Below are 25535 nucleotides of genomic sequence, written 5' to 3' on the forward strand. Positions count from 1 at the left end.
AAGTCCTCCTGGTTGTGTTGCTGCAGCCAGCCGCTAATACACCGATCCCACCTACAGCTTTCTTCTTTGCAGTCTCCATTGTTCATTAAACAAATTGCAAAAGATTCACCAACACAGATGTCCAGAATACTGTGGAATTTTGCGATGAAAACAGAGCTGTTTGTATTGGGATACAATGGTGTACCAATACTTCCGCTTCAACCATTGACATCACGCGCAAACGTCATCATACCTAGACGTTTTCAGCTGGAAGTTTCCCGGGAAATTTAAAATTGCACTTTATAAGTTAATTATTGCCGTATTGGCATGTGTTGCAATGTTAAGATTTCATCGTTGATATATAAACTATCAGACTGCGTAGTCGGTAGTAGTGGGTTTCAGTAGGCCTTTAAATAGGAGATGTTGGGCTCAAATCCCGTCAGTGTCTTGATGTTTTTTCTGTAACACTTTCTCAGTTTGTTTTCAAACCACGTGAATGCAAGCCAAATTCTATTCGTTTTGAATAAAATCCCAATGGATCCACAGAGTTTGATGTTTACTACAATGTTTTCTTATAAAAAAGGCCATTTTAAATGTGGATTAAACCAGGACTCAGAAAGAAACACTACTTCAGATGGGTTCCAAATCACTTTGTTACAAGTAGTTTGTCTGGATATTTACCAGAGTAAGCATCTTGTAGATTAAGACAGCAGAGTGGTGCAGCGGAAGCGTGCTGGGCCCAGAGGTTGATGGATCGAAACCATCCTCTGCTATGATTTAGGTTGCAGGTGACTATTTGACTGATTTTTAATTTGAAAACAAGGCCAACACTCATTCAGACTGCAGCTGTCTTCTCTAACTCTTTGGGAATTACACCTGTGATTCCTGCTAAAATGAGAGGTAAAACATCTTATAAGTCAATCTAAACACTACAGTTGCAATGCATTCAAAGCCCTGAGAATACAGTGACTTGAATGAATGAGAAATTTCACAGGTTTGTGCGTGACATTTTCATGGAACCCAGCATTCATGATGTTGAAGCCTGAGGTCTGCCTATATGAGAACCCTCTAAATTTGGTGTCGTGTGTGCTCGGCTGTACATGAGGTGGTCAGGTATGTTGCAAACTACTTTATGATGAAACACAGGACCTTGCTATCATCTATTTCCTTGCTTATTTATAGAGGTAAGAAGGAAAGTAAAAAGACCTTGTTTCCACCCTGTTTCGAACAGGCGAATATGATAACCACTACACCATGGAAACTGCTGCAAGTCACAAACCTTTATCAAGACTAACAAGGTGATTTTCGGCCAATGGAAAACATGGTGCTCGCTAGTCTTATTACTGTTATTAGCTGCATTGCATTTGTAAGTGTCGTTAAAACTTACACTTAATATTTTTGTTTTAAGGGTTAATATTTTTTGTTGAAAATTATTATGGTTGTGAATTCATGTTACATTTTTTGTAAATAAGACACATTTTGTTTACTATAAAAATGCAATTTATTTCCTTTGTTGAACCGATATTCTCGCAAGGTTTTGGTTTAGTATTAGAGATTGCGAGACCTGCATTCGCGCAGACATGCAAAAGACTTTGAGCGAGCCATCAGCAGCAGCAAGAACATTTCGCTAGCTGAACAAGGTATTTTGTCATATTGTGTCGAATTATTCTGTATATTTGTACATTACATTGGTTTAATTATTGTACGCTCATTTAGTATGCACAAGACAAATATTTGCTGCCCAAGAACCTCCGAAGTGGCAGGCGGCCACGAGGTAGCTATTTTGTTTAGCACTTTTATTTGCCTGTGACTGAACTATGTCTAAAGCATTGTATTTCATGTCTTGTCCTGTATTTTTCACGGCATAAACCCAAGTAAAGAGCCCGTCTTTAAGAAGCCGTGCCTGTGTTGTCATTTCGGAGCCACAGTGAAAACTCCCCCAGCCCAGCGCCGGTGAGAAGCAGTACGTAAAGACGACTGCAGTTGCAGTGGGTGACGGTACCGTGTTGCGACACCAGAGGGCGCCATTACCAAAGCTCATCACACACAAGCAGTGCATCTACAGTATAAGGTTATAAGAATGAGTAAAGTGGAAATTAAGAAAGGACAGTGCTAAAGGAAAAACGAGTGGTTTAAGTCAAGTTTAAAAGGTCCACTATAAGTTTCTATAGCATATTTGTCAAAAGTTACTTAGTTTTTACTGTACCTTATTATTACCTCAAAGTGACGCATTGTTGTTGAATTAAGAGTTTTGTGCATTTTGCTTAAGGTCAAAACAGCATTTTAAGTTTCTAAAAGGATATTTATAAGTTAAAGTCCAACTAAGCGAATTTGAAGAAGTATTTTTGGAATTTAAACAGTGTGTTAACCAAACGCTAAACCGACTGACAAAGATAAGGAAGAGTTACCACTTAACGAAGTTGCAGAACATGATGAAGTGCAAACTACAGAACAACAAACTGTTCGTAAAAGTGAAAGAGTAAGACCATTAACCGTAAAGGGTAAAGAGCTTCAAGAGGAGAAACTAAAGAGACTCCAACACAAATATGCACTTGTTTTTGAAAAATGGAGATATGAAGCAAGATTGAGCAGAGTAATGTAATGTTTTGTCTGTCGCAGCCCGCATTTCAAACATTCTTCCTCTTACCCGAGTTCATAAATCAGCTATACACCACAGGCATTGGTGGTTCAGTGGTAGAATTTTCGCTTAATACGCGGGAGACCGGGGTCCGATTCCCGGCCAATGCATTCTGTTGCTTTTATTACATTTTAACTAATATTCATAAGGGACAAAAGCAATGTTTGTGACAACCGCAAGACGCAGGCATTCCACCCAAAAGGCATATTGGACTCGCTAAAGCAGTGTACTTCTAGTTACGCCCATCCAAAGACAAAGACATTGGGACCTCGTAACATGAGATTTTATAATTTTTTGGGGAGTAATTAATCATTTAAATCAGTCAGTCTTTGTGGTGCAATCGGTCAGTGCGTTTGGCTGTTAACTGAGATGATGGTTGTTCAAGCCCACCCAGGGACGAAATCTTGACACGAGCACGGGGGTCCGAGCGTTTTCTTGTACAACCTTCTCTAAATTTGCAAAAAAGTTTCTAGTTAAAACGTGTGCCACGTTTGCAACATAACTTTCAAGCCATGCTTGTTTAAACTAATGTAAATTACTGTTAATCAATGCTATCGCCAAAAAATGGCTATCATTAATTCAGTGTAGGGTTTCGACATCGAGTTCAAATCCCATGCTGTTCCAGGCGCTGTAGCTGTCAGTCAAGGTGCCCGTCAGTGTCTTGATGTTTTTTCTGTAACACTTTCTCAGTTTGTTTTCAAACCACGTGAATGCAAGCCAAATTCTATTCGTTTTGAATAAAATCCCAATGGATCCACAGAGTTTGGTGTTTACTACAATGTTTTCTTAAAAAAAAATGCCATTTTAAATGTGGATTAAACCAGAACTCAGAAAGAAACACTACTTCAGATGGGTTCCAAATCACTTTGTTACAAGTAGTTTGTCTGGCTATTCACCAGAGTAAGCAGCTTGGAGTTTAAGACAGCAGAGTGGAGCAGCGGAAGCGTGCTGGGCCCATAACCCAGAGGTCGATGGATCGAAACCATCCTCTGCTATGATTCAGGTTTCAGGTGACTATTTGACTGATTCTTAATTTGAAAGCAAGGCCAACACTCATTCAGACTGCAGCTGTCTTCTCTAACTCTTTGGGAATTACACCTATAATTCCTGCTAAAATGAGAGGTTAACCAAACAACTTATAAGTCAATCTAAACAGTACAGTTGCAATCCATTCAAAACGCTGAGAATACAGCGACATGAATGAATGAGAAATTTCACAGCTTTGTGCGTGACATTTTCATGGAACCCAGCATTCATGATGTTGAAGCCTGAGGTCTGCCTATATGAGAACCCTCTAAATTTGGTGTTGTGTGTGCTCGGCTGTACATGAGGTGGTCAGGTATGTTGCAAACTACTTTATGATGAAACACAGGACCTTGCTATCATTTATTTTCCTGCTTATTTATAGAGGTAAGAAGGAAGGTAAAAAGACCTTGTTTCCACCCTGTTTCGAACAGGGGACCTTTCGTGTGTGAGGCGAATGTGATAACCACTACACCATGAAAACTGCTGCATGTCGCAGACCTTTATCAAGACTTACAAGTTGATTTTCGGCCAATGGAAAACATGGTGCTCGCTAGTCTTACAACTGCTATTAAATGCATTGCATTTCTTGCCTTTTGTGGATGTTGTTAAATCCCTTGTGCACGTAGAATGTGTTCTACTTTGTAGCATGTTTTGTCTGTGGCAGCCCGCATTTCAAACGTTCCTCCTCTTAACTAAGTTCATAAATCTCTTTTAGTCCACAGGCTTTGGTGGTTCAGTGGTAGAAATCTCGCCTGCCACGTGGGAGACCCGGGTCCGATTCCCGGCCAATATATTCTGTTGATTTTATTATATTTTAACCAATATTCATAAGGGACACAAGCAATGTTTGTGACAACCGCAAGATGCAGGCATTACACCCAAAAGGCATGTTGGACTCACCGAAGGCTGAAGCAGTGTACTTCGAGATACGCCCATCCAAAGACAATGACATCGGGACATCGTAACATGAGATTTTATAATTTTTTGGGGAGTAATTATTCACGTAAACCAGTCAGTCTCTGTAGCACAATCGGTCAGCGCGTTCGGCTATTAACTGAGAGGATGGTGGTTCAAGCCCACCCAGGGACGAATGCCTGCGTCTTGCGGTTGTCACAAACATTGCTTTTGTCCTCTATGAATATTAGTTAAAATGTAATAAAATCAACAGAATGCATTGGCTGGGAATCGGACCCAGGTCTCCCGCGTGGCAGGCGAGAATTCTACCACTGAACCACCAATGCCTGTGGAGCAAAAGAGATTTATGAACTCGGTTAAGAGGAAGAACGTTTGAAATGCGGGCTGCGACAGACAAAACATGCTACAAAGTACAACACATTCTACGTGCACAAGGGATTAAACAACATCCACAAAAGGCAATAAATGCAATCCAGGTAATAACAGTAATAAGACTAGCGAGCACCATGTTTTCCATTGGCCGAAAATCAACTTGTAAGTCTTGATAAAGGTCTGGGTCTTGCAGCAGTTTCCATGGTGTAGTGGTTATCACATTCGCCTCACACGCGAAAGGTCCCCTGTTCGAAACAGGGTGGAAACAAGTTATTTTTACTTTCCTTCAACATACCTGACCACCTCATGTAGAGTCGAGCACACACGACACCAAATTTAGAGGGTTCTCATATAGGCAGACCTAAGGCTTCAACATTATGAATGCTGGGTTCCATGAAAATGTCACGCACAAACCTGCGGAATTTCTCATTCCTTCTATTCACTGTATTCTCAGGGCTTTGAATGGATTGCAACTGTACTGTTTAGATTGACTTTTAAGATGTTTAACATCTCATTTTTGCAGGAATCATAGGTGTAATTCCCAAAGAGTTAGAGAAGACAGCTGCAGTCTGAATGAGTGTTGGCCTTGCTTTCAAATTAAGAATCGGTCAAATACTCACCTGAAACCTAAATCATAGCAGAGGATGGTTTCGATCCATCGACCTCTGGGTTAAGGGCCCAGCATGCTTCCGCTGCGCCACTCTGCTGTCTTAAACTACAAGATGCTTACTCTGGTGAATATCCAGACAAACTACTTGTAACAAAGTGATTTGGAACCCATCTGAAGTAGTGTGGCAGCACGGTGGCAGAGGGGTTAGTGTGTCTGCCTCACAATACGACGGTCCTGAGTAGTCGTGAGTTCAAGCCCGGCCTCGGGATCTTTCTGTGTGGAGTTTGCATGTTCTCCCCGTGACTGCGTGGGTTCCCTCCGGGTACTCCGGCTTCCTCCCACCTCCAAAGACATGCACCTGGGGATAAGTTGATTGGCAACTCTAAATTGGCCCTAGTGTGTGAATGTGAGTGTGAATGTTGTCCGTCTATCTGTGTTGGCCCTGCGATGAGGTGGCGACTTGTCCAGGGTGTACCCCGCCTTCCGCCCAATTGTAGCTGAGATAGGCTCCAGCGCCCCCCGTGACCCTGAAGGGAATAAGTGGTAGAAAATGGATGGATGGATGAAGTAGTGATTCTTCCTGAGTCCTGGTTTAATCCACATTTATAATGGCATTTAAAAACAACAACATTGTAGTAAACATCAAACTCTGTGGATCCATTGGGATTTCATTCAAAACGAATAGAATTTGGCTTGCATTCACGAGGTTTGAAAACAACCTGAGAAAGTGTTACAGAAAAAACATCAAGACACTGACGGGATTTGAGCCCAACATCTCCTATTTAACAAACAGGCACCTTGACTGACCTACAGCGCCTGGAACAGCATGGGATTTCAACTCGATGTCTATAACCCTACACTGAATTAATGATAGCCATTTTGAGGCGATAACATTGATTATCAGTAATTTACATGAGTTTCAACAAGCATGACTTGAAAGTTATGTTGCAAACGTGGCACGTTTTAACTAGAAACTTTTTTGTAAATTTAGAGAAGGACATGGGCCGTACAAGAAAACCCTCGGACCACCGTGCTCATGTCAAGATTTCGTCCCTGGGTGGGCTTAAACCACCATCCTCTCAGTTAACAGCCAGACGTGCTGATCGATTGCACCACAGAGACTGACTGGTTTACGTGAATAATTACTCACCCAAAAATTATAAAATCTAATGTTACGATGTCCCGATGTCATTGTCTTTGGATGGGTGTAACTAGAAGTACACTGCTTCAGCCTTCGGTGAGTCCAATATGCCTTTTGAGTGGAATGCCTGCATCTTGCTGTTTTCACAAACATTGCTTTTGTCCCTTATGAATATTAGTTAAAATGTAATAAAATCAACAGAATGCATTGGCCGGGAATCGGACCCGGGTCTCCCGCGTGGCAGGCGAGAATTCTACCACTGAACCACCAATGCCTGTGGAGAAAAAGAGATTTATGAACTCGGTTAAGAGGAAGAACGTTTGAAATGCGGGCTGCGACAGACAAAACATGCTACAAAGTAGAACACATTCTACGTGCACAAGGGATATAACAACATCCACAAAAGGCAAGAAATGCAATCCAGTTAATAACAGTAATAAGACTAGCGAGCACCATGTATTCCATTGGCCGAAAATCAACTTGTAAGTCTTGATAAAGGTCTGAAACTTGCAGTAGTTTCCATGGTGTAGTGGTTATCACATTCGCCTCACACGTGAAAGGTCCCCTGTTCGAAACAGGGTGGAAACAAGATCTTTTTACTTTCCTTCAACATACCTGACCACCTCATGTACAGCCGAGCACACACGACACTAAATTTAGTGTCTCATGAATGCTGGGTTCCATGAAAATGTCACGCACAAACCTGTGAAATTTCTCATTCCTTCAATTCACTGTATTCTCAGGGCTTTGAATGGATTGCAACTGTACTGCTTAGATCAGGGGTCTCAAACTCAATTTACCTGGGGGCCACTGGATGCAGAAACTGGTTGAGGCTGGGCCGCAAGAAAATATTTCTTAAAAAAAAAATCTAACATGCACTTTTTAATGAATTCACCTTCTTTGAATGGCTTTCCCGCCCTAGCAACCATCTCACTCACCATGTAGCTAGCTTTGACTGCTGCATCGCTCTTTTCGCTTGCTTTCTTGACGAAATCTTGTTGCCTCAGTAGACTGGTTTTATAATTTGCAACCCGGTTCACTCTCTCATCTCCCTGGTATTTTGCATACTCCTCAGCATGTCTAGTTGTATAATGATGTTTCAAATTGTATTCCTTGTGCATCGCAACTTTCTCTGTATCAACTACAGAAAAGAGCCATAAGGATTATTCATAAAGTAGATTACTTAGAACACACTAACATATTATTTATTAATTCCGGTTTATTGAAATTACAGGAGCTAGTAAAGTTACAGACGTTATGTGTCATGTTTAAGGCTAAAAGTAAAACATTACCAGCAAATTTACAAAAAATGTTTGTCATCACTTCTGAGAATGAAGAGCATAGAAGAAAAGGTCATTTCCAACATCAGTATTCAAGGACAACTTTAAAACAAATGTGCATATCAGTGGTGGGGGTTAAACTATGGAATTCTCTTTACAATGAGATAAAAGATTGTAAAAATATATTCCAATTGAAAAACTATATAAAGACAGAACAATAAGATCATATGGACAGCCATAAGTGTTTACATTTTGCTTTATATTTATTATTTTACTTATTTTTTGCCTGGTTTTGTATTTGTTTTGTATCATCCTGTGAGGTGTATATTACTTTTGTTTTTTTTGTTCGGTTTGTACATCATGAAGTTTTGCACTTCTTGTGTTTTTTTGTGTGTTTTTTTGTTTGTTTTCGTTATATTTGGATGTATTTGTTGGTTTATATGATATCATTAAGTAAGACTACGTATTATGTTGAGGGGGGCAGAAAAATATACGATTTTTCTTCATCCTGCTCCTTCTCAGGCATTGGTGTGTAAATGTATAATTGAATAATTGTGGTTTAATTGTCTATCGATCAAAGATGCACATCAATGAAGGAGATAAATAAAAATGAAATGAAATGAAAGACACGTTGGGGTGCCCCTATGCTCAACAAAGAAATATTGCATCAAAAATTGTCTCTGTCTGGAGCCAACGGGAGGGGAAGGAGGGGGGCTCGCCGTGGAGTTTACAGTTACGGTAGCACAATTAGCCCCGAATGGGCTAACATCACCACTAACGTGTTACACGTCTGATTCGCCCAGCGACTCTCTGTCGGAGTATCAGCGCTGGGGTCCAGTGCACCACACTTTTGTATTGTTGCTCAGTCCTTCGGCGGAGTGCTCGTCTTCCCCGCCCGGACTGTTTACAACGGGGGCGGGAGCGAGCAGGCGGGCGAGCGAGGGAGGCAGGGAGGGAAGGAGGAAGAGCGTGAACGGGTGTCGTGGAAAAGCGGCAAAATGTTTCTCTGCTTGCATCACGCAAGTGACGTCAATGCATACTTGCCAACCTTGAGACCTCCGAATTTGGGAGATAGGGGGGGGTTGAGGTGTATGTGGGGGGGTTGAGGTGGGCGGGGTTGGGAGGAGACGGGGTTGGGGGTAGGGGGTGTTTTTGTAGCCCGGAAGAGTTAGGGCTGCAAAGGATTCTGGGTATTTGTCCTGTTGTGTTTATGTTGTGTTTAGGTGCGGATGTTCTCCCGAAATGTGTTTGTCATTCTTGTTTGGTGTGGGTTCACAGTGTGGCGCATATTTGTAACAGTGTTAAAAAATAAAATATGACCACCCTCAGTGTGACATGTATGGCTGTTCCTCAAGTATGTCTTGCAATAACTTGCGTGTGTCTGCAGAAGCCTCATACTACATGTGTCTGGGCCGGCACGCTGTTTGTATGGAGAAAAAGATGATGCGTTGACAGTTTCTGGAGGACACTTAAGGCAGTGCCATCAAGGCAGTGCCATCAAGGCACGCCCTCGCCACACCGTGATTGGTAGATTCCTTCAGCTCCGCACACAACGCTGTCAAGCGCCATTCATTTAAAACTCGCGGGCCGCACTAACATTTAACTTTCATATTAAGGTGGGGGCCGCAAAATAACGTCTCGCGGGCCGCAATAGGCCCGCGGGCCGCGTGTTTGAGACCTCTGGCTTAGATTGACTTTTAAGATGTTTAACATCTCATTTTAGCAGGAATCATAGGTGTAATTCCCAAAGAGTTAGAGAAGACAGCTGCAGTCTGAATGAGTGTTGGCCTTACTTTCAAATTAAGAATCGGTCAAATACTCACCTGAAACCTAAATCATAGCAGAGGATGGTTTCGATCCATCGACCTCTGGGTTATGGGCCCAGCACGCTTCCGCTGCGCCACTCTGCTGTCTTAAACTACAAGATGCTTACTCTGGTGAATATCCAGACAAACTACTTGTAACAATGTGATTTGGAACCCATCTGAAGTAGTGTGGCAGCACGGTGGCAGAGGGGTTAGTGTGTCTCACAATACGACGGTCCTGAGTAGTCGTGAGTTCAATCCCGGCCTCGGGATCTTTCTGTGTGGAGTTTGCATGTTTACTCCGGCTTCCTCCCAGCTCCAAAGACATGCACCTGGGGATAGGTTGATTGGCAACACTAAATTGGCCCTAGTGTGTGAATGTTGTCCATCTATCTGTGTTGGCCCTGCGATGAGGTGGAGACTTGACCAGGGTGTACCCCGCCTTCCGCCCGATTGTAGCTGAGATAGGCTCCAGCGCCCCCCGTGACTCCGGAGGGAATAAGTGGTAGAAAATGGATGGATGGATGAAGTAGTGTTTCTTTCTGAGTCCTGGTTTAATCCACATTTATAATGGCATTTTTTTTTTAAAAACATTGTAGTAAACATCAAACTCTGTGGATCCATTGGGATTTTATTCAAAACGAATAGAATTTGGCTTGCATTCACGAGGTTTGAAAACAACCTGAGAAAGTGTTACAGAAAAAACATCTAGGCACTGACGGGATTTGAGCCCAACATCTCCTATTTAACAAACAGGCACCTTGACTGACAGCTACAGCGCCTGGAACAGCATGGGATTTCAACTCGATGTCTATAACCCTACACTGAATTAATGACAGCCATTTTGAGGCGATAACATTGATTATCAGTAATTTACATGAGTTTAAACAAGCATGACTTGAAAGTTATGTTGCAAACGTGGCACATGTTTTAACTAGAAACTTTTTTGTAAATTTAGAGAAGGACATGGGCTGTACAAGAAAACCCTCGGACCACCGTGCTCGTGTCAAGATTTCGTCCCTGGGTGGGCTTGAACCACCATCCTCTCAGTTAACAGCCGAACGCGCTGACCGATTGCGCCACAGAGACTGACTGGTTTACGTGAATAATTACTCCCCCAAAAATTATAAAATCTAATGTTACGATGTCCCGATGTCATTGTCTTTGGATGGGCATCTTGCGGTTGTCACAAACATTGCTTTTGTCCCTTATGAATATTTGTGAAAATGTAATAAAATCAACAGAATGCATTGGCCGGGAATCGGACCCGGGTCTCCCGCGTGGCAGGCGAGAATTCTACCACTGAACCACCAACGCCTGTGGAGCAAAAGAGATTTATGAACTCGGTTAAGAGTGTAGTAGAATTTCTGACCTTTTGACCTATATTTCTTGTCTTTTAAGAATGTCCGCTCATTTTCAATACTCTTGTATTTTGTGCCATTGAATGGACCAGTTGTGGGACAAAAGTGAATATTAAGTCGTGCCAACCTGTCTATAGAATGTGTTGACTGTCTACAGAATTCGAGTTGTTATGGAACAGATAGGAAAAGCAAAACAAGACATTGACGCATTTGATAAGGAACGATGACGCACAACAGACATATAAAAAAATGGGAGAAGACCGGAACTCGGGGGTGATTTTGGCTTGTGTGTGTCTTGTTGGCTCCGGAGTAACTTGTGGTTTGTCTGCACGACCAACTCAATTCAACCTGCACTTCTGATAATGGGTAAATAAATTTGTTGTACTAAACTACTTTTGTTGCCTGCTTAAGCTTCGGACAATCCACTACACAAATTGGCGTCACGAACAGGATGGTTTAGAAGCTACAGGTCGACAGCCACTCTCACTCTCTCAGTCAGGCAGACAGTGTGCTGCACGCGCGCATCTAATACAAGGTAAGCGTTTTGCTTAAAGTGTAAACATTTTCTGCCTGGAGAGAGCCAGATCGATAAGACTAATTGCTGAATCTATTTTGATAAAAGATAGGTTTAGTCAGGTTCTCCAAAAACAACCTGGACTGGGGTAAATTATGGTTGGATTGAGTTGTTTTATATGTGATCATTTGTCTGTGTGTTTGTTGAAAACTTGTGATTTCTTGTTTTTAACATCAGGGGATTGTTGATAGAATTTTGGTGGTTTGGAGTGTAGAAGCATAGACTATGTGAGACGAAAAATTTCTCTTAACCTCTTCATCCTCTGTCGTTGCTGGCAGAGGATGCTTCTTTCTGCAAGTGCATCAGAATTAGCCAGAGTTGGATACAGCTAAATTTAAGGCAGGGTTTTGCTAACTGGTGGCACATTTGGCCCATACAAATTTATGAAGTCTATGAATGTGCGACATATCTCTTTATGTGGAAACTGCAGCGTTGGAAAAGCCTCATTTTGGGTGACCGTTTGGTGACTCCGGTAAAGGAGATCAACTGAGCTGTATTTGTCACGACGTTCTGTTTAATTGGCTGCAGTATAGATGGATATTGATCGGGCTGCATATGGTAGAGCTTTGGTGGAGCTTTGGTGAAGCTTTGGTGAAACTGTATGGAACTGACCAAAACATGATGACTGTAGAGCATTGGGTGATTATCAGTGACTCTATGGTGCTTTTATGCTGTTGCCGTGTATTGGTCAGGGAGTAAAACCAGGAGCTGCTCCGCAGGAACGGGTTAATCGCCGTTGTATGAGTAATGATGGGACCTGTGTTTGTTAATGAGACGGCCGATTCCACAAAAGCACGCGTGCATTAGTTGTTTATATTGGTCCGGACCAGGGGGGCGTGGTTTGTGGGATAAAAATGTGTGTGTTTTTTAAATTTATATATATATATCTGCGTATTTTAATAACTTTTGTGTAGCACCTGGTTTCTTATCTGGTTTAATTCCCCCCCTTCCTTTTCCTCCCCCCCTCTCGCAACCTCCCCCCTTCACGCTTTTTCTCACAGCCCCGCTATCTGTAAAAGTTTGGAAATTGTCTAAAATGTGTGTGCGTGTGAGAAAGTAGACAAAGTTTATGTACAGAAAATATATGAGTGTATGGTCTATCCATTTAATTATCTTATTCCGCTCTCGGAGGTTGGATCGCGGGGGCAGCAGCCTAAGCAGGGAAGCCCAGAATAACCTCCTTAAACTTGACTATTTGTCCATCTAAGAGTGAATGATAAATGTTGTTCTTATTATTAAGGTTCTGATATGATACAGCTGTGCTTCTGGATGAGAAAAGTAGTTGTCTATTGCATTTACTTTTAACTGTGCTGGTAAATTCTCTGTGTGTGAGTGACTGTGTGACGCATATAGTCTCAGCTGGGAGACATTTTGAGATAAGAGTGTGTGCGTGTGACGAGGCTGTGTGAGTGACAGCTGCGTGAGGCATTGGTTCGAAGAGGAGTGACACTGATAGCATTGAGCTAGGTTAGCATTGTGTTAGCATAGCATTGAGCTAGGTTAGCATTGAGCTAGGATAGCATTGAGCTAGGTTAGCATTGTGTTAGCAAAAGTTTGCTTACTGAGGCATAGTAAGGCTAAGTTAGCATCTAGCTTGGCATTACTAAGTGTGGTTGAACAGTTATTCTCGGTCTGTAGAGTGTGCTAGTAGTAGGTGCTTGCTAAGTCCAGTAAAATAATAGATATATGGAAAATTACACGTTTAAATATCAATCAATAAATACGGATTGTGGGACATTGAAACATTGTTTAATTCATCATTCATTTATATGTCTAGTATACTTTTTTTTTGGTACAGCCTTGTTGCTTATCTGATCCATCCAGTTTCTGTGTGGAAGTTGAGACAAACACACACGCACAAACATCATAGATTAGGACACATTGTAACTTTGAATTAATAGTTATACAACAAATAAATTAATAATATTGAATTTAAATTTGAGAAAGATAAATTGATTATACATTGACATTTTAATTTTTTTTTTAGGAATAAACACACAATAAATTAAAAGTTAAATGTATATTGTAATACATCTAAGGGCATCTGTGAAACATAGAGTCTGAAGAAGTACAGATAAGAGCCACTCAGCGCCATTGTCAAAACAAAACGTAGAGAAGCGTTAAACAAATTCTAATCAGAAGGAAGACAGACCAAAATATGAGAACTTAAGTAAACAGACAGCAAGTAAACCAGAAATAATAATGTAAATAAATAACAAAGAAAGCAAATTTTTATGTGACATTGGTGCATGTAGAATTACAAATAGAGAATAAAACTAAATGGAAATAACTGTCTGCAAGATGAGCATGACGTCATGAATTGTGCTCGGGTTAGTAATAGATAGATAGATAGACAGATAAAACGTTATTGATTCCTTCAGGAGAGTTCCCTCAGGAAGAAGAACTAAAAAGTAAACAGTAACTAATAAGGGTATAAATGGAAACAAAATAGATTCTATTAAAAGAGAAACTAGGCATTAACGACCATAATATAAAAAAGTATTGCACTGTTGTTGTTTTGCATTCCCTGTCATCCTAGCCCCCCAAAGAGGAATTGTACAGTGTAATGATGTATGAGACAAAGGATTTTTTATAGGCTAAACCAGTAGTTCTCAAATGAGGGTATGGTGTTTCCGCTCGGACAAAAAAGGGAGGTACTTGAAGGTATGCCAAGGGGTACCTGAGATTTTAAATATTTTAAAATAGCGACAATTCAAAATCCTTTATAAATATAATTATAGAAGAATAATTCTTCAACAAAATAAATATTTAGAATTAAGTTCACGAGCCCAGATGGATCTCTATTGCAATATCCAAAGAAGGTTGATGATTGATTATATGTATAGAAATCTTTATTATAATTTAATCACTATTTTAATTTTTAAAACGTTTTAGTTATTCTTATTTTTTGTTTGTCCAAATAAGTCAAGTAAGACCACAACAAATGAGCAATATGGTGCACTGTTATACAATTTAATAAATCAGAAAATAATGACATTATGCTGTATTTTATTTCTTTAATTTACTGGGAAAAAAAGGTTAAAAACCACTGCCCTAAATCATATCTAAAGCTAAAATTATTTTATAAGACTGATTATTTTGGATTCGTAAATAGTATGCTGTTGATTGTGGTTAGCTGCAAGTTTGTTTATTTGTTTGTTTAGTTGCTTGAGTGAAATGGGAAGAAATCAATAGGAATAATTACATGCAAAATGGAATAAAACTATGAGTGCGATAGATAATGAATGAATAGATGAAATAAGTTTATTTTGGTCATGTAATCAACCATCAACCAATTTGTGTGAGCAGTTTAACAGTAAATTAGACATATTAACAATCATACACATTTACACACAGAAAAGAAAAGAAAAAAGAATGACCGAAAAAAGAATAGGCGGAAGCCAAAGCTTATATTGGCCTATGATATACAATTACTGAACATTAAATTACCTGGAACATCAACGTTAAAAGATGAAAGTAATTGTTACTATATTTTATAATGTTAAAAAACTTTACTTTTCAAGGGTCTCTTAAACCATAACAAAAAACTACATGTGTTCAGCTCATCACTGAGGATGGTACATCATTTAACTCCTAAAACTGAAATACATTTGTGTTTTTATTTTATTTTACTTGACCTATTTCAAAAATCGATACCCCCCGTAAATGATAGTGTCTCCTCATAATGTAAACAAGCTAAGAATACAAACTGGAAGGCTGTTGTTCTTTACTCGGAAACATTATTGCAATTGTTTTAAAATTAAATTATCTGAACATTTAACACATTATGACTTAAAAAATGGATTGATATGATCATAACAATAATGCTTTGTGTAATATTGAAATGAGCCTTTTAAGTTTAAGTATTGGGTCTATATTTATTCTATGTGCAGCCGGGGTGACTGCCAATCTGAACAAGACAAGCTCCAAAGTTGTAGCCAGAACATGCTCACAAAAAATACAGGTGTGACAGCAGGACGAACAGCAGGATACAAACAGACCCCTGCTGGAAATAAATGTCAACGGACAATGTTCAACACAATCTTTGAAGCATTCCTTTGTGGTCAACCTGCACACACCTTGTAATGACCTGCTTACGAACTGTGCCCTGACAATTCAATACTGAACAGAAGGAACTTCCTGATGTTGCCTGACAGCACGACATCAGCTGACAACTACTGGGGACGCCTCCCAGGAACGAATGGAAGACGGGGACTGCTCCAACTGTCCTAGCACTGGCTGACTGAGGTGCGTCCGTGTGTCCTGCCACCCAAACCGCCAAAGTGTATGATCACCAATTGGACGACTCATAATAGGAGCCTTTTGACTCTTATATATGGTGGGACTCAAGGTATGGCCGCTCATGTGAACTATCCTTACAACAATTAGAATGGTATAAGATGGACAACTAATGACCCACATTGTTCCTTTGCTCTCTGTATTTGCGTATTGAACCGATACGCAAATACCACATTTTCAATTATTTCGGTTGTCTGTTAAAAACATAGCTATTGGTTGCAATTTGGACATTTCTGCTGTAGGCTACAAAGAGCTAGCAGCTACACAACAGCTGAGCTAAAATAAAATTTAAGCATATCAAAAAATTATAGTTGCTTATTACATACACAAAGTCGCAGAGAGACAGAAGTCTGTAGAAAGTATTCAGTAACAAACGTGTCCGCATTATTAAACTTTCTACCACAGGAAACATACTGAACAAATACAGCAGTTACTGTCAGACTCTAATCCGGATTACCTTGTCTATCAGAGACATGGTTAAAACCCACAACACCTTTCGTTCTAATTAATGTCCCGGGGGACAAGATTACAGAAAAGACAGATCGAGTGACAAAGGGGGGAGGAATTATGATTTATGAAAGGGAAAACATTAAAAGTAGATCAATTTGAGAATGTTGAAATTAAAATCACATTTTCCTCAGAAATGTATTTCAAGGTAATTGTAGTATACCGACCGACCACAGCTAAAGACATTTTTCTTGATTCATTTTCAGACATCCTCAAACAGCATAGTATGAAAGAAGTAACGTCATGGAGGACGTTAATCTGGACTGGTTAAATAAAACACGTAGAAAGAAACTTAAGGATATTATAAACGGCTTCTATATGATACAAATGATAAGCAGCCCTACTAGAATTACAATTGGATGACAAAAATTAAAGAGAACATCTGTAAATACACGAATACAAAACCAGAAAGAAGAGTGTTAAAATAAAAATACCATTGGATTCTAATAAAGACATGAGGACTCAGCTCTCATAAGAGCAATTAAAACAGGTCTAAATACAGATCGTATGTTTTAAAAGTTTGGAAGAACAAAGTTACAATGTTTATGCGGAAGTCTAAGGCTGACTTTCATTTAGAATTAATCAAAGCTGCAAAAGGGAACATTAGAGAGTTATGGAAAACCAGATACAAACTTACAGGAAGAGAGCAAACAAGAAACAACACTATAACATTAAATATCAATGGCGCTACTATCGCAGACAGTCTGGACATAAGTAATAATTTTAATGAACATTTCATCCAGTCTGTACAAACCCTGAATAAAAATCCCTCAAAATCAGTGCAAATAATTGTCATTTATTCAGGATGGACTCATTTTAGAAGTAACAAATGAAACAAAGTTAAACAAAATCTTCACTGCATTATCAGACTCACGATCTAGAGATATATATATATGGGTTGGACACTATCTTCCTAAAAACATATAAGGATTGTATTATTGCTCGTATAACAACGATTGATAAATAAATCAATAACGGAAAACACTTTCCCTACCACGTCGAGAAACTGCTACTATGATTAAATCCATAAAGCAGGAAATAAAGAAGACCAGAACATGTACAGACCAATTAGCCTTCTCCACGTTATAACAAAAGGAATAGAAAATTTGAAATAAAAAATAAAAAAGTGGCTTTGGAGCAATCAAGGCTGCTCAGACGGTCACTAAGATGGGCATTATGTTGACACATCAAATTAATGAGTATTATATTTATCCATGAGAGCATTTTTGTTGTAAATTGTGAGGTATGGCTGTTAAAATCTTGGTTGTTGTTATGAATGATGACAGATGTGAACAAGAGCATGTATGGTCTTTGTGTGATGATGTAAATAAGGTGTGGTTGTATTGTATGGTAAGTATGTGTCCATGAAGGGGCATTTTAGGATTTCTCTTAATCTGATTACATGCTACAGTATGATTATTTTTGATTAATTATTGATTATTATGAATGTATATATTTATTATGATTAATTAGTGTCATAATTTTATTGCTTGATTTGTGGATCCCCTTTAATTTAGGTAGCTAGGGACTACAGATGGAAAGTAGCTATTTAGATATAATCTGGTACAGAACATATCTGTTTCTGAACTTAATGTTTCTGTGCATTGTCCCATCATAGATAGACTAAATTAAATACAACTATTTAGTGAATTATTGAGGCCACAATAATTCACTAGGTGTTGTAAAATATCAAAGTACTATTGCAAAAGCGAACAGTGACCTCAAACATGACCTGTCCTCCGCCGCTGTTCTTGCTGCACTTGACTATCAGCTGTTTTTTCTCTTTCTTGGATGTTTCTGAAACTACTAATACTACTACTACTATTACTATTACTACGACTAACACTGTCCCTGTGAGAGGGACAGAGGGGGGAGGTGAGTTTGGATTGGGTCAAGTTTGAGCGTGTTGAGGTTTTATTTAATCGATATGATCAATCCGGTGCAAGGATAAAGGAACGTAATGATTTAGATTGACAATTGCAGTGGTTGGCGAAAGCAACCACAACCTCAAAGGAGGGTGCCAATTCAGTAATTAAATATTTTGTGAATGATCTAATATCCCGACATGGTTTCCCCAAAAAGATTAGGTCAAACAACGGCACCTATTTTAAGAAAACAGGTTATCATCTTCAGTCACAAGATCAGCACTTCTCAGGACCAGCAGCTTCCTAGGAAGGTGGAAAGACCATGAGACCAAAATGGTAAGTTTGCAAAATGTAGAATTTGTGTGCCAGTTCCTCTGTGCAGATTTGAGGATGAAAGCAGCCACTCCAGATTCCCTTGCACTCGCTAAGAGGGGCACGGTCAAAGCCAATCCAGGACCAACACCCGATACCTGACTGGAAGGAACCGAGAGGAGAGACAACACCTTGCCAGCGATGACGAGAACGACTAAGGTTGCCAGCCAATGTGTCCACCGGGACTCCAGCAGCTGTGGAAAGAAGTGTCGGGAGTGCCGAAGCAGCGAGGAGGCCTGAAGCAAGCCGAGGGCCTGGACCAAAGCCCCACGCCCCATACTCTGCCCCAGCCTTCCCCAAAGCCCCCACAGCTCCAACTCTACCTGAGTTTTCCCCAATTTCGGCCAGCACGCACATGCCACTGAACAGTCTGCCCAATGGACTGAACCACACCCCAAAGAGAGACAGACTGTTTGAGTGGATCTCTTTCTTCACCAAGGCAGCCAAAAGCCCAACGAGGTGTCGGCAGGCCACCAGCCTGAGGCACCACCGAGCCATCTATACGAGCACTAATCGAACATGGACTCATACGAAATTCAGTTGTGTGTTCAAAATCAATTGATAATTAACAATATTGGTAACTACATTCATTGCAAATGCCGGGAAAAATATTTTTGCAAATGTCTTACAGTCATAAGTCTATATACATTCATCTATTTATGTTCAATGATGTTCATGATCAAAGTATTTGTTTTTCCTTTACTAAATCAAAGGGTAGGCCACTAATTGTGTTCTGTGAGATGGTTTTACTGCAGGCTGGTAACAGCGATCGCTCTGAAGGAGGGTCATAGACGGAATTTTTGCCTCGTATAAAAACATTGAGGTTTTTGCCTCTATCTGCGGTAGAGATTTAAGTTAGTGGTCTATATCAGAAATGGTTTTGGTCCAGGGTCTTAAGACCCTGGAAGGCGGGTATGTAGTAGAATTTCTGACCTTTTGACCTATATTTCTTGTCTTTTAAGAATGTCCGCTCATTTTCAATACTCTTGTATTTTTGTGCCATTGAATGGACCAGTTGTGGGACAAAAGTGAATATTAAGTCGTGCCAACCTGTCTATAGAATGTGTTGACTGTCTACAGAATTCGAGTTGTTATGGAACAGATAGGAAAAGCAAAACAAGACATTGACGCATTTGATAAGGAACGATGACGCACAACAGACATATAAAAAAATGGGAGAAGACCGGAACTCGGGGGTGATTTTGGCTTGTGTGTGTCTTGTTGGCTCCGGAGTAACTTGTGGTTTGTCTGCACGACCAACTCAATTCAACCTGCACTTCTGATAATGGGTAAATAAATTTGTTGTACTAAACTACTTTTGTTGCCTGCTTAAGCTTCGGACAATCCACTACACAAGAACGTTTGAAAGGCGGGCTGCGACAGACAAAACATGCTACAAAGTAGAACACATTCTACGTGCACAAGGGATTTAACAACATCCACAAAAGGCAAGAAATGCAATCCAGTTAATAACAGTAATAAGACTAGCGAGCACCATGTATTCCATTGGCCGAAAATCAACTTGTAAGTCTTGATCAAGGTCTGCAACTTGCAGTAGTTTCCATGGTGTAGTGGTTATCACATTCGCCTCACACGCGAAAGGTCCCCTGTTCGAAACAGGGTGGAAACAAGGTCTTTTTACTTTCCTTCAACATACCTGACCACCTCATGTACAGCCGAGCACACACGACACCAAATTTAGAGGGTTCTCATATAGGCAGACCTCAGGTTTTAACATCATGAATGCTGGGTTCCATGAAAATGTCACGCACAAACCTGTGAAATTTCTCATTCCTTCAATTCACTGTATTCTCAGGGCTTTGAATGGATTGCAACTGTACTGTTTAGATTGACTTTTAAGATGTTTAACATCTCATTTTAGCAGGAATCATAGGTGTAATTCCCAAAGAGTTAGAGAAGACAGCTGCAGTCTGAATGAGTGTTGGCCTTACTTTCAAATTAAGAATCGGTCAAATACTCACCTGAAACCTAAATCATAGCAGAGGACGGTTTCCATCCATCGACCTCTGGGTTATGGGCCCAGCACGCTTCCGCTGTGCCACTCTGCTGTCTTAAACTACAAGATGCTTACTCTGGTGAATATCCAGACAAACTACTTGTAACAATGTGATTTGGAACCCATCTGAAGTAGTGTGGCAGCACGGTGGCAGAGGGGTTAGTGTGTCTGCCTCACAATACGAAGGTCCTGAGTAGTCGTGAGTTCAATCCCGGCCTCGGGATCTTTCTGTGTGGAGTTTACATGTTCACTCCGGCTTCCTTCCAGCTCCAAAGACATGCACCTGGGGATAGGTTGATTGGCAACACTAAATTGGCCCTAGTGTGTGAATGTTGTCCATCTATCTGTGTTGGCCCTGCGATGAGGTGGAGACTTGACCAGGGTGTACCCCGCCTTCCGCCTGATTGTAGCTGAGATAGGCTCCAGCGCCCCCCGCGACCCCGGAAGGAATAAGTGGTAGAAAATGGATGGATGGATGAAGTAGTGTTTCTTTCTGAGTCCTGGTTTAATCCACATTTATAATGGCATTTTTTTAAAAAAAACATTGTAGTAAACATCAAACTCTGTGGATCCATTGGGATTCTATTCAAAACGAATAGAATTTGGCTTGCATTCACGAGGTTTGAAAACAACCTGAGAAAGTGTTACAGAAAAAACATCAAGGCACTGACGGGATTTGAGCCCAACATCTCCTATTTAACAAACAGGCACCTTGACTGACAGCTACAGCGCCTGGAACAGCATGGGATTTCAACTCGATGTCTATAACCCTACACTGAATTAATGACAGCCATTTTGAGGCGATAGCATTGATTATCAGTAATTTACATTAGTTTAAACAAGCATGGCTTGAAAGTTATGTTGCAAACGTGGCACATGTTTTAACTAGAAACTTTTTTGTAAATTTAGAGAAGGACATGGGCCGTACAAGAAAACCCTCGGACCACCGTGCTCGTGTCAAGATTTCGTCTCTGGGTGGGCTTGAACCACCATCCTCTCAGTTAACAGCCGAACGCGCTGACCGATTGCGCCACAGAGACTGACTGGTTTACGTGAATAATTACTCCCCCAAAAATTATAAAATCTAATGTTACGATGTCCCGATGTCATTGTCTTTGGATGGGTGTAACTAGAAGTACACTGCTTCAGCCTTCGGTGAGTCCAATATGCCTTTTGAGTGGAATGCCTGCATCTTGCTGTTTTCACAAACATTGCTTTTGTCCCTTATGAACATTAGTTAAAATGTAATAAAATCAACAGAATGCAGTGGCCGGGAATCGGACCCGGGTCTCCCGCGTGGCAGGCGAGAATTCTACCACTGAACCACCAATGCCTGTGGAGAAAAAGAGATTTATGAACTCGGTTAAGAGGAAGAACGTTTGAAATGCCGGCTGCGACAGACAAAACATGCTACAAAGTAGAACACATTCTACGTGCACAAGGGATATAACAACATCCACAAAAGGCAAGAAATGCAATCCAGTTAATAACAGTAATAAGACTAGCGAGCACCATGTATTCCATTGGCCGAAAATCAACTTGTAAGTCTTGATCAAGGTCTGCAACTTGCAGTAGTTTCCATGGTGTAGTGGTTATCACATTCGCCTCACACGCGAAAGGTCCCCTGTTCGAAACAGGGTGGAAACAAGGTCTTTTTACTTTCCTTCAACATACCTGACCACCTCATGTACAGCCGAGCACACACGACACCAAATTTAGAGGGTTCTCATATAGGCAGACCTCAGTTTTTAACATCATGAATGCTGGGTTCCATGAAAATGTCACGCACAAACCTGTGAAATTTCTCATTCCTTCAATTCACTGTATTCTCAGGGCTTTGAATGGATTGCAAATGTACTGTTTAGATTGACTTTTAAGATGTTTAACATCTCATTTTTGCAGGAATCATAGGTGTAATTCCCAAAGAGTTAGAGAAGACAGCTGCAGTCTGAATGAGTGTTGGCCTTGCTTTCAAATTAAGAATCGGTCAAATACTCAACTGAAACCTAAATCATAGCAGAGGATGGTTTCGATCCATCGACCTCTGGGTTATGGGCCCAGCACGCTTCCGCTGCGCCACTCTGCTGTCTTAAACTACAAGATGCTTACTCTGGTGAATATCCAGACAAACTACTTTTAACAATGTGATTTGGAACCCATCTGAAGTAGTGTGGCAGCACGGTGGCAGAGGGGTTAGTGTGTCTGCCTCACAATACGAAGGTCCTGAGTAGTCGTTAGTTCAATCCCGGCCTCGGGATCTTTCTGTGTGGAGTTTGCATGTTCTCCTCGTGACTGCGTGGGTTCCTTCCGGGTACTCCGGCTTCCTCCCAGCTCCAAAGACATGCACCTGGGGATAGGTTGATTGGCAACACTAAATTGGCCCTAGTGTGTGAATGTTGTCCGTCTATCTGTGTTGGCCCTGCGATGAAGTGGCGACTTGTCCAGGGTGTACCCCGCCTTCCGCCCAATTGTAGCTGAGATAGGCTCCAGCACCCCCTGTGACCCTGAAGGGATTAAGTGGTAGAAAATGGATGGATGGATGAAGTAGTGTTTTTTCCTGAGTCCTGGTTTAATCCACATTTATAATGGCATTTAAAAAAAAAACCATTGTAGTAAATATCAAACTCTGTGGATCCATTGGGATTTCATTCAAAACGAATAGAATTTGGCTTGCATTCACGAGGTTTGAAAACAACCCGAGAAAGTGTTACAGAAAAAACATCAAGGCACTGACGGGATTTGAGCCCAACATCTCCTATTTAACAAACAGGCACCTTGACTGACCTACAGCGCCTGGAACAGCATGGGATTTCAACTCGATGTCTATAACCCTACACTGAATTAATGATATCCATTTTGAGGCGATAACATTGATTATGAGTAATTTACATGAGTTTAAACAAGCATGACTTGAAAGTTATGTTGCAAACGTGGCACATGTTTTAACTAGAAACTTTTTTGTAAATTTAGAGAAGGACATGGGCTGTACAAGAAAACCCTCGGACCACCGTGCTCGTGTCAAGATTTCGTCTCTGGGTGGGCTTGAACCACCATCCTCTCAGTTAACAGCCGAACGCGCTGATCGATTGCACCACAGAGACTGACTGGTTTACGTGAATAATTACTCGCCCAAAAATTATAAAATCTAATGTTACGATGTCCCGATGTCATTGTCTTTGGATGGGTGTAACTAGAAGTACACTGCTTCAGCCTTCGGTGAGTCCAATATGCCTTTTGAGTGGAATGCCTGCATCTTGCTGTTTTCACAAACATTGCTTTTGTCCCTTATGAATATTAGTTAAAATGTAATAAAATCAACAGAATGCATTGGCCGGGAATCGGACACGGGTCTCCCGCGTGGCAGGCGAGAATTCTACCACTGAACCACCAATGCCTGTGGAGAAAAAGAGATTTAAGAACTCGGTTAAGAGGAAGAACGTTTGAAATGCCGGCTGCGACAGACAAAACATGCTACAAAGTAGAACACATTCTACGTGCACAAGGGATATAACAACATCCACAAAAGGCAAGAAATGCAATCCAGTTAATAACAGTAATAAGACTAGCGAGCACCATGTATTCCATTGGCCGAAAATCAACTTGTAAGTCTTGATAAAGGTCTGCAACTTGCAGTAGTTTCCATGGTGTAGTGGTTATCACATTCGCCTCACACGCAAAAGGTCCCCTGTTCGAAACAGGGTGGAAACAAGGTCATTTTACTTTCCTTCAACATACCTGACCACCTCATGTACAGCCGAGCACACACGACACCAAATTTAGAGGGTTCTCATATAGGCAGACCTCAGGTTTTAACATCATGAATGCTGGGTTCCATGAAAATGTCACGCACAAACCTGTGAAATTTCTCATTCCTTCAATTCACTGTATTCTCAGGGCTTTGAATGGATTGCAACTGTACTGTTTAGATTGACTTTTAAGATGTTTAACATCTCATTTTAGCAGGAATCATAGGTGTAATTCCCAAAGAGTTAGAGAAGACAGCTGCAGTCTGAATGAGTGTTGGCCTTGCTTTCAAATTAAGAATCGGTCAAATACTCAACTGAAACCTAAATCATAGCAGAGGATGGTTTCCATCCATCGACCTCTGGGTTATGGGCCCAGCACGCTTCCGCTGCGCCACTCTGCTGTCTTAAACTACAAGATGCTTACTCTGGTGAATATCCAGACAAACTACTTGTAACAATGTGATTTGGAACCCATCTGAAGTAGTGTGGCAGCACGGTGGTAGAGGGGTTAGTGTGTCTGCCTCACAATACGAAGGTCCTGAGTAGTCGTGAGTTCAATCCCGGCCTCGGGATCTTTCTGTGTGGAGTTTGCATGTTCTCCCCGTGACTGCGTGGGTTCCTTCCGGGTACTCCGGCTTCCTCCCAGCTCCAAAAACATGCACCTGGGGATAGGTTGATTGGCAACACTAAATTGGCCCTAGTGTGTGAATGTTGTCCGTCTATCTGTGTTGGCCCTGCGATGAGGTGGCGACTTGTCCAGGGTGTACCCCGCCTTCCGCCCAATTGTAGCTGAGATAGGCTCCAGCGCCCCCCGTGACCCTGAAGGGATTAAGTCAGTGTTTTTCAACCACTGTGCCGCGGCACACTAGTGTACCGTGAGATACTGTCTGGTGTGCCGTGGGAGATGATGTCATTTCACCTAATTGGGTTAAAAATATTTTTTGCTCACCAGTAATTATAATCCGCAAATAATGTGCCGTTGTTGAGTGTCGGTGCTGTCTAGAGCGCAGAGTAACCGTGTAATACTC

At 41.0% G+C, this 25535-nt stretch overlaps 14 non-coding genes across 14 annotated transcripts; 6 read left to right on the forward strand and 8 right to left on the reverse strand.

The window, feature by feature from the left end:
• Positions 1-4051: 4051 nt before the first annotated feature.
• Positions 4052-4124, reverse strand: trnav-cac (transfer RNA valine (anticodon CAC)). Its single transcript has one exon. It is a non-coding gene; the product is annotated as a tRNA-Val (tRNA).
• Positions 4125-4658: 534 nt separating this feature from the next.
• trnan-auu (transfer RNA asparagine (anticodon AUU)) lies at positions 4659-4732 on the forward strand. The gene has a single exon. It is a non-coding gene; the product is annotated as a tRNA-Asn (tRNA).
• Positions 4733-4813: 81 nt separating this feature from the next.
• trnag-gcc (transfer RNA glycine (anticodon GCC)) lies at positions 4814-4884 on the reverse strand. The gene has a single exon. It is a non-coding gene; the product is annotated as a tRNA-Gly (tRNA).
• Positions 4885-5125: 241 nt separating this feature from the next.
• trnav-cac (transfer RNA valine (anticodon CAC)) lies at positions 5126-5198 on the forward strand. The gene has a single exon. It is a non-coding gene; the product is annotated as a tRNA-Val (tRNA).
• A 1686-nt stretch (positions 5199-6884) lies between these two features.
• Positions 6885-6955, reverse strand: trnag-gcc (transfer RNA glycine (anticodon GCC)). Its single transcript has one exon. It is a non-coding gene; the product is annotated as a tRNA-Gly (tRNA).
• A 241-nt stretch (positions 6956-7196) lies between these two features.
• On the forward strand, positions 7197-7269 carry trnav-cac (transfer RNA valine (anticodon CAC)). The gene has a single exon. It is a non-coding gene; the product is annotated as a tRNA-Val (tRNA).
• A 3512-nt stretch (positions 7270-10781) lies between these two features.
• On the reverse strand, positions 10782-10855 carry trnan-guu (transfer RNA asparagine (anticodon GUU)). The gene has a single exon. It is a non-coding gene; the product is annotated as a tRNA-Asn (tRNA).
• A 157-nt stretch (positions 10856-11012) lies between these two features.
• trnag-gcc (transfer RNA glycine (anticodon GCC)) lies at positions 11013-11083 on the reverse strand. Its single transcript has one exon. It is a non-coding gene; the product is annotated as a tRNA-Gly (tRNA).
• Positions 11084-20301: 9218 nt separating this feature from the next.
• On the forward strand, positions 20302-20374 carry trnav-cac (transfer RNA valine (anticodon CAC)). Its single transcript has one exon. It is a non-coding gene; the product is annotated as a tRNA-Val (tRNA).
• A 1353-nt stretch (positions 20375-21727) lies between these two features.
• trnan-guu (transfer RNA asparagine (anticodon GUU)) lies at positions 21728-21801 on the reverse strand. The gene has a single exon. It is a non-coding gene; the product is annotated as a tRNA-Asn (tRNA).
• A 222-nt stretch (positions 21802-22023) lies between these two features.
• On the reverse strand, positions 22024-22094 carry trnag-gcc (transfer RNA glycine (anticodon GCC)). Its single transcript has one exon. It is a non-coding gene; the product is annotated as a tRNA-Gly (tRNA).
• Positions 22095-22335: 241 nt separating this feature from the next.
• Positions 22336-22408, forward strand: trnav-cac (transfer RNA valine (anticodon CAC)). The gene has a single exon. It is a non-coding gene; the product is annotated as a tRNA-Val (tRNA).
• A 1676-nt stretch (positions 22409-24084) lies between these two features.
• Positions 24085-24155, reverse strand: trnag-gcc (transfer RNA glycine (anticodon GCC)). Its single transcript has one exon. It is a non-coding gene; the product is annotated as a tRNA-Gly (tRNA).
• Positions 24156-24396: 241 nt separating this feature from the next.
• trnav-cac (transfer RNA valine (anticodon CAC)) lies at positions 24397-24469 on the forward strand. Its single transcript has one exon. It is a non-coding gene; the product is annotated as a tRNA-Val (tRNA).
• The last annotated feature ends 1066 nt before the right edge of the window (positions 24470-25535 follow it).

The sequence above is a fragment of the Entelurus aequoreus genome, linkage group LG16, assembly GCF_033978785.1.
Source record: "Entelurus aequoreus isolate RoL-2023_Sb linkage group LG16, RoL_Eaeq_v1.1, whole genome shotgun sequence".
Taxonomy (NCBI): Eukaryota; Metazoa; Chordata; class Actinopteri; order Syngnathiformes; family Syngnathidae; genus Entelurus; species Entelurus aequoreus.